This window comes from Carya illinoinensis, chromosome 9 (assembly GCF_018687715.1).
Source record: "Carya illinoinensis cultivar Pawnee chromosome 9, C.illinoinensisPawnee_v1, whole genome shotgun sequence".
Taxonomy (NCBI): Eukaryota; Viridiplantae; Streptophyta; class Magnoliopsida; order Fagales; family Juglandaceae; genus Carya; species Carya illinoinensis.
The window spans coordinates 29,103,555-29,112,643 of NC_056760.1; positions in this window are offsets into that span (position 1 = coordinate 29,103,555).

Consider the following 9,089-nt stretch of genomic DNA (forward strand, 5'->3'; position numbering starts at 1 on the left):
GCATTTTAAAATTTGTTTTTAATTTATTTGAGGTTGTGTTTTATTTCTTTTAGATGTTTTGTGGTTTTTAATCCCTTTTCGGCAGTTTGTTTTGTTTTCCGGAGTGAGGATTGGACCTCATTTCTTTTTTTGCATCTTTTTCTTTTTTTCTCTTTTTCCTTTTTCTTTTTCCCTTCTTTTCTTTTTTCCTTTCTTTTTCTTTTTTCTTCTTTTTCTTTTTTCTTCTTTTTCTTTTTTTCTTTCCTCTCCCCCGCGTCCAAACCCCCCCCGAGCTCTCTCTCTCTTCCCTCTCTCTCACGCCGGACGTCCCTTCAACAGCCCAGACCGCCGCCGTCCGGCCACCGTTTGGCCCACCACCGGTCCCATTCTCTTCCCCTCCCTCCGGCGCACCACCCCTCCAAAGCCCACCCCCAACCGGCCGGTCGTTTGGCCGGAAAAGCTCCAAGAAGGGCGCACGGATTTTGCTCCGATCCTCCGCCGTCGCTCCACCTCCGGCCACCACTTCTTCACCACTTCATCACCGACTCCTTGCCGTCCTAACCCACCCATTTCCGGCCTCCAACGACCACCGGAACAGCTCATACGAGCTTAGTTTCCGATTTGGGTTTTTTGGCCATTTTCCGGCAATTCCGCCGCCACCCACGGCCGTTCATCACTTCCAATAGCTTCACAACCATCCCTAGGCCATTCCCTATCAATTTCGTATCCTAGATTGTCCCCGTTCAAAAGTGAGTTTTTCAAACCCACGGCCACAGTGAATTTTCACTGTGACGTTGCTGTTTTTCCGCCGTTTGCAACGCCGCTTGTTTTCTAAAATTGCCATATAGCGCTGTAAGTATTTTCCAAACCCTATTTTCAGATTTAAATATATATCGCTCATACAATTTATTTATTGTTGTTGGTTGTTGATTCCGGACTGAGTCCGAGGAGTTTCGGGGGTCGGATGGATGGAGGACGGAGTTGTCTGTTTAATTGATTTATGTTGTTTGATCATTTTATTATGCATTGTTATGGCATTTCATGGTGCATGTACGTGTGTTTGTGGAATTGTGTGAAAAGCCTGTGTATTGGCGTGAGTGGTTTTACGGGTGCGTGTGTATCACGAGCCCAAGCCGGGATGGGTTATTATCTCGGTGGAGCTCCTCTGGTCACTCGGGAGCGGAATAAACTAAGTGATGTCCCCTGAGTTGTCGCTAGACGACGGGAGCGGGGGCTAGGGGTTGCTTGGCTACGAACGCGCCGGGCGCGGAATCGGGCATCGCCCTACGCACCAACTCCGTGGCCCTTCGCTGGTGAGGGCTAGAGGATGCTTGGCTACGCGCGCGCGGGGCGCGGAACTGGGCATCGCTTGTTAGGTGTCACACGCGCGGTGGTACTCTACGGTGTGGCACTGGAGCCAGGGTGTGCGGATGACCCCTAGGGGAGGTCATGGTGCACGCGGTTAAAATTGGATAATGGTTTGAGAGGCCAAATGGGACTTTTGGCGTGGTATTGGGCCAAATGGACTTTTGGCGAGATATTGGGCCAAATGTGACTTTTGGCGTGTTTTTGGGCCAAATGGGTTTTTGGCGTGTGTGGAAAACTTGTGTTTTATGTACTTTGTGCATTGGGCATGTTTCATGCATCTTGTTTGAGTTTTATGTGTTTTTATCTGGTAGTGTTTGGGTTTACTTACCTGTGATACCATTCTTGGTTCCGTAGCTTTTGGTGCAGAGTTAGAGGACGAAGAGGAGGAGGCTGAGCCCGAGGATGCGGCTCCGCCGGGTTGCTGATGCTATGTTTTATATTTTGTTTAAAACTGTATTTGTGTTTTTGTAATATTTTATCTATGTACGTTTTAAACAGCTTGTATTACGTTAAGAAAAATTCTGGTACTTCGTTCTGACTTTCGTTATCCGCTGCGTGTTCTTTCGTGCACATTTCTTGCCTTTGCACACACTTGGCACCCGTCGATAGGATGGTGATCCGGGTTGTCACCATCCGGACGTCTCGATTTTCTCGTGTTCGGGCGTGGGGATTTGGGGGCGTCACAAAGGAGACAACCAAATATGGAAATTAGCAATAAGGTATTTTTTATTTGAATTGAATTATGAATTAATCCTTGTTGCTCTTCTTCTATAATTATGAATTAATCCTTGTCACTCTAAAAAAATTTTATCATAATAATTTTTCAGATTACTAAAATTATTGTGGATCATGAAGCTTTGTCCCTTAACTTTTTGTCCATTTATGCACCTTGTTAGAAAAAGTTAAAATAATGAGATAAAATAAGATTAGATACTTTCCGAATCCAAGTGAGGCTGGAGTGGTTAAGAGTGAGAGTGTGAGACTATTCTCCATGGAAATAAAAGAAAATAAGGAGCGAAAGTGTCAAAGTTGGAATAGGTGAGAGTTGACGGAATTTGTCGTGAAAATTAAGTTCGGAAAAAAGTGTTTGAAATCAAAATTTTCTAAAATTTATAAGGCATACGTCAATGATACGGTAGGGTAAACCGATGATGTAAGTGAACATCATGAAAACGGCACCAAGTATATATTTCAATGTGTCCCATATTTATTTTACAATATTAATTGACCTTCTGCTGCACGCAAATTGATTCGTTGATTGAGTTGGATTAAATTCAAAGAATTTGTAGTGAAAATTGGACATTCAGTCTAAACCCATTTTAGACGATGCATTCTTACTTTTTAACAAATTCTCTCCTAAAACTGGTTCACAAATTTTTTAGAATCTCAATTGGTACACATTAATTCTCTTTTATTTTGGCAGATAGTGAAATCGTGCATCAACTTTATTTTGGCACTTTATATATTTTTATTTATATATATTTAAAAGTTCACATAATAAGTTCTACCATGCGACAACGGATGACATGAAAGGCGTCTATTTTTCCGAGCAAAAACAAAATTTGCAAATAGAATTGATTGCATTGGTCCCCTGGAATTAAAAAGCCACTCTTGTCGCCATCTTGCTAAATAGACCTAAGATTGATTTGTTTTTAAAAATAATCTATCTCTTCTCATCTAATGTATATAATTTTTTTAGACTTCCAAACAAAATACATTAAATAATTCAAATTTCTTAAATCTTAAAAAACAAATTTAAAAATAATACTCTTACAAACCATCTATCTAATCTCATTTAATCTTTATAATTTTTCTAAACCTTCAAATAAAATACAATAAATAATTCAAATTTCTTAAATCTAAAAAAAATTAAAAAATAATATTTTGTAAAGATTTTATTCAATTTTCAATTTTTAACTTTCATTTCATCTTATTACATTCGTGTAAGCAAGTGTAGCCTTAATTTCTCTAATTTATCTACCGAGCCAGTTTTTACCACCTGGCTAAGGTTGGCATCTCTAAGCAAGCGACCGGTAGTTCAAGAGTATTAATAAAGAGGAAATTAGAAGAAAAAATAAAAAGTTTAAAGAAATTAGAAGAAATAAAAACTTGATCCCAAGGAGACAACGAAATATGGAAATTAGCAATAAGCTATTTTTTATTTGAATTGAATTAAGAATTAATCCTCATTGCTCTTCTTCTATAATTATGAATTAATCCTTATCACTCTAAAAAAATTTTATCATAATAATTTTTCAGATTACTAAAATTATTGTGGATCATGAAGTTTTGTCCCTTAACTTTTTGTCCCTTTATGCTCCTAATCAATGACGACCATTGACCAAAATTATTGATGACCCAAGTCCCACATTGATCATATACTTTTCAGCATTAAAGAAGGAAAGCTCTTATTGACTATACTTGGTTAGAAAAAATTATAATAATGAGATAAAATAAGATGAGATGCTTTCCGAATCCAAGTGAGGCTGGAGTGGTTGAGAGTGAGAGTGTGAGACTGTTCTCCATGGAAATAAAAGAAAATAAGGAGCGAAAGTGTCAAAGTTGGAATATGTGAGAGTTGATGGAATTTGTCGTGAAAAATAAGTTTGGAAAAAAGTGTTTGAAATCAAAATTTTCCAAAATTTATAAGGCATACGTGAATGATACGGTAGGTTAAACGGATGATGTGAGTAAACATCATGAAAACGACACCAAGTATATATTTGAATGTGTCCTATATTTATTTTACAATATTAATTGACCTTCTGTTGCACGCAAATTGATTTGTTGATTGAGTTGGATTAAATTCAAAGAATTTGTAGTGAAAATTGGACATTCGGTCTAAACCCACTTTAGACGTTGCATTCTTACTTTTTAAAAAATTCTCTCCTAAAACCGGTTCACAAATTTTTTAGAATCTCAATTGGTACACATTAATTCCCTTTTATTTTGGTAGATGGTGAAATCGTGCATCAAATTTATTTTGGCACTTTATATATTTTTATTTATATATATTTAAAAGTTCACATAATAAGTTCTACCATGCGACAACGGATGACATGAAAGGCGTCTATTTTTCCGAGCAAAAACAAAATTTGCAAATAGAATTGATTGCATTGGTCCCCTGGAATTAAAAAGTCACTCTTGTCGCCATCTTGCTAAATAGACCTAAGATTGATTTGTTTTTAAAAATCACCTATCTCTTCTCATCTAATGTATATAATTTTTTTAGACTTCCGAACAAAATACATTAAATAATTCAAATTTCTTAAATCTTAAAAAAAAATTTAAAAATAATATTCTTACAAACCATCTATCTAATCTCATTTAATCTTTATAATTTTGCTAAACTTTCAAATAAAATACAATAAATAATTCAAATTTCTTAAATCTAAAAAAAATTAAAAAATAATATTCTGTCAAGGTTTTATTCAATTTTCAATTTTTAACTTTCATTTCATCTTATTACATTCGTGTAAGCAAGTGTAGCCTTAATTTCTCTAATTTATCTACCGAGCCAATTTTTACCACCTGGCTAAGGTTGGCATCTCTAAGCAAGCGACCGGTAGTTCAAGAGTATTAATAAAGAGGAAATTAGAAGAAAAAATAAAAAGTTTAAAGAAATTAGAAGAAATAAAAAGTTGATCCCAAGGAGACAACCAAATATGGAAATTAGCAATAAGTTATTTTTTATTTGAATTGAATTATGAATTAATCCTTGTTGCTCTTCTTCTATAATTATGAATTAATCCTTGTCACTCTAAAAAACTTTTATCATAATAATTTTTCAGATTACTAAAATTATTGTGGATCATGAAGCTTTGTCCCTTAACTTTTTGTCCCTTTATGCACCTTGTTAGAAAAAATTAAAATAATGAGATAAAATAAGATGAGATGCTTTCCGAATCCAAGTGAGGCTGGAGTGGTTAAGAGTGAGAGTGTGAGACTATTCTCCATGGAAATAAAAGAATATAAGGAGCGAAAGTGTCAAAGTTGGAATAGGTGAGAGTTGATGGAATTTGTCGTGAAAAATAAGTTTGGAAAAAAGTGTTTGAAATAAAAAATTTCCAAAATTTATAAGGCATACATGAATGATACGGTAGGGTAAACGGATGTTGTGAGTGAACATCATGAAAACGGCACCAAGTATATATTTGAATGTGTCCCATATTTATTTGACAATATTAATTGACCTTCTGCTGCACGCAAATTGATTCGTTGATTGAGTTTGATTAAATTCAAATAATTTGTAGTGAAAATTGGACATTCAGACTAAACCCATTTCAGACGTTGCATTCTTACTTTTTAACAAATTCTCTCCTAAGACCAGTTCACAAATTTTTTAGAATCTCAATTGGTACACATTAATTCTCTTTTATTTTGGCAGATGGTGAAATCGTGCATCAAATTTATTTTGGCACTTTATATATTTTTATTTATATATATTTAAAAGTTCACATAATAAGTTCTACCATGCGACAATGGATGACATGAAAGGCGTCTATTTTTCCGAGCAAAAACAAAATTTGCAAATAGAATTGACGGCATTGGTCCCCTGGAATTAAAAAGTCACTCTTGTCGCCATCTTGCTAAATAGACCTAAGATTGATTTGTTTTTAAAAATCACCTATCTCTTCTCATCTAATGTATATAATTTTTTTAGACTTCCAAACAAAATACATTAAATAATTCAAATTTCTTAAATATTAAAAAAAAATTGTAAAAATAATATTCTCATAAACCATCTATCTAATCTCATCTAATCTTTATGATTTTTCTAAACTTCCAAATAAAATACAACAAATAATTCAAATTTCTTAAATCTAAAAAAAATTAAAAAATAATATTCTGTCAATATTTTATTCAACTTTCAACTTTTAACTTTCATTTCATCTCATTGCATTCGTGTAAGCAAGCATAGCCTTAATTTCTATGAATTTATCTGGCCAAACAATTTTTACCAGCTGGCTAAGGTTGGCATCTCTCAACAAGCGACCGGTAGTTCAAGAGTATTAATAAAGAGGAAATTAGAGGAAAAAATTAAAAGTTAAATGGAATTAGAAGAAATAAAAAGTTGATCCCAAGGAGACAACCAAATATGGAAATTAGCAATAAGGTATTTTTTATTTGAATTGAATTATGAATTAATCCTTGTTGCTCTTCTTCTATTATTATGAATTAATCCTTGTCACTCTAAAAAAAATTTTATCAATTGAAATAATTTTTCAAATGACTAATATTATTGTGGAGCTTGAAGTTTTGTCCCTTAACTTTTTGTCCCTTTATGCTCCTCAGTAGTGATGACTATTGATCAAAATTATTGTGGACCCAACTCCCACATTGATCATATATTTTTCAGCATTAAAGAAGGAAATCTCTTATCGACTATACTTGGTTAGAAAAAATTGTAATAATGAGATAAGATAAGATAAGATGAGAGATGCTTTCCGAATCCAAGTGAGGCTGGAGTGGTTGAGAGTGAGAGTGTGAGACTATTCTCCGTGGAAGTAAAAGAAAATAACGAGCGAAAGTGACAAAGTTGGAATAGGTGAGAGTTGATGGAATTTGTCTCGCAAAATAAGTTTGGAAAAAAGTGTTTGAAATCAAAATTTTCCAAAATTTATAAGGCATACGTGAATGATACGGTAGGGTAAACGGATGATGTGAGTAAACATCATGAAAACGACACCAAGTATATATTTGAATGTGTCCCATATTTATTTTCCAATATTAATTGACCTTCTACCGCACGCAAATTGATTCGGTGATTGAGTTGGATTAAATTCAAAGAATTTGTAGTGAAAATTGGACATTCAGTCTAACCCCTTACTTTTTAAAAAATTCTCTCCTAAAACTGGTTCACAAATTTTTTAGAATCTCAATTCGTACACATTAATTCTATTTTATTTTGGCAGATGATGAAACCGTGCATCAAATTTATTTTGGCAGTTTTATATATTTTTATTTATATATATTTAAAAGTCCACATAATAAGTTCTACCATGCAACAACGGATGACATGAAAGGTGTCTCTTTTTCCGAGCAAAAACAAAATTTCCAAATAGAATTGATTGCATTGGTCCCCTATAATTAAAAAGTCTCTCTTGTTGCCATCTTGCTAAATAGACCTAAGACTGATTTGTTTTTACAAATCATCTATCTCTTCTCATCTAATGTTTGTAATTTTTTTAAACTTCTAAATAAAATACAATAAATAATTCAAATTTCTCAAATCTTAAAAAAATATATTAAAAAATAATATTCTTACAAACCTTCTATCTCATCTCATCTTTATAATTTTTTTTAAACTTCCAATAAAATACAGTAAATAATTCAAATTTCTTAAATCTAAAAAATATATATATATATTTTATTAATATTTTATTCAACTTTCACTTCCATATCATCACATTTCATTTGTGTAATCAAGTATAGTCTTAATTTCTCTAATTTATCCGGCCAACCAATTTTGGCCACCTGGCTAAGGTTGACATCTTTCAGTAGGCGGCTAGTAGTTCAAGAGTATTAATAAAAAGGAAATTCAAAAAAATAAAAAGTGAAAACTACTGGTCTAGTTAAAAGAAATTAGAAGAAATAAACGTCGATCTCAAGAAGACTACCAATTATGGAAATCAGCGATAAGGTGTTTTTTATTCAAATTGATTTATAAATTAATCACTATTGCTCTTCCTTTATAATTTTTAACGTAGAATAATTCACTCTAAAAAATTTTTTATCAATTGAAATAATTTTTCAAATGACTAAAATTACTGCAGAGCATGAAGTTTATTGACCAAAATTATTGTGGACCCAACTCCCACGTTGATCATATATTTTTCAGCACTAAAGAAGGAAAGCTCTTATCTATATTTGGTTAGAAAAATAAACTCATCATCCTTTTAATTATCATCCTCTAAACATTCTATGATGTGTCATTAAATGATTTACAAATACATGCAATATAACAAATAGTTTTCCATTCATTTAATAACACAAAATTATTTAATAGTACATCATGAAATGCTAAGAGCATAATGATACCGATACAACATGACATAAAAAAATAATATCATGTGTAATTGAAGATGAAAAGAAACATATAAGATGAACAAAACTTCTTTTCAACTTCATAAAGTGATCAAAGATTGAGGTGGCCTTAGCCTTGGGTGATTAATTAAAGCTGGACGTACCAGTATTGAGCACATACACGCCCCTGTTTTCCCACACCCCTATTAATAAACCAAACTAGTACGGTTGATCAAAACGTGCGTTTCTACATCTATCCATTAATGTCTTTTGAGAAAATTAGTAGAAACTTTGGACATGCTAGTACCTATGGATAGTTTAGAGAATATTCGAGGATTTTGATAATTTTTTGAGATTGTGTGTTTGAAAATGATAGCAAATTTTAAATAATTAAAAAAAAAAAAGTTTTGCAATGAAGTTTGTGAAATTCGATAGATAAAGTTGAAAGCTTATTTGAGTAAAATAATTTACCGATTGATTTAAGGACTGAAATAAGTTGGAAAAAGTTGCAACGAGACTTCTAATGGGGTTGGCTCACCGATTCATTTGATTTTCTGGGCAGCGTGAGGGATCTCGATGTGGATGGTTGGAAGACTGGTTTTCCCGGCTAGGTGTTGATTATTCTGATCTGTGAAAGAAGAAATAAGGAGCGAGAGAAAGACAGAGAGAGCTGGAGTGATTGAGAGTGAGAGTGTGAGACTATTCTCCATTGAAAT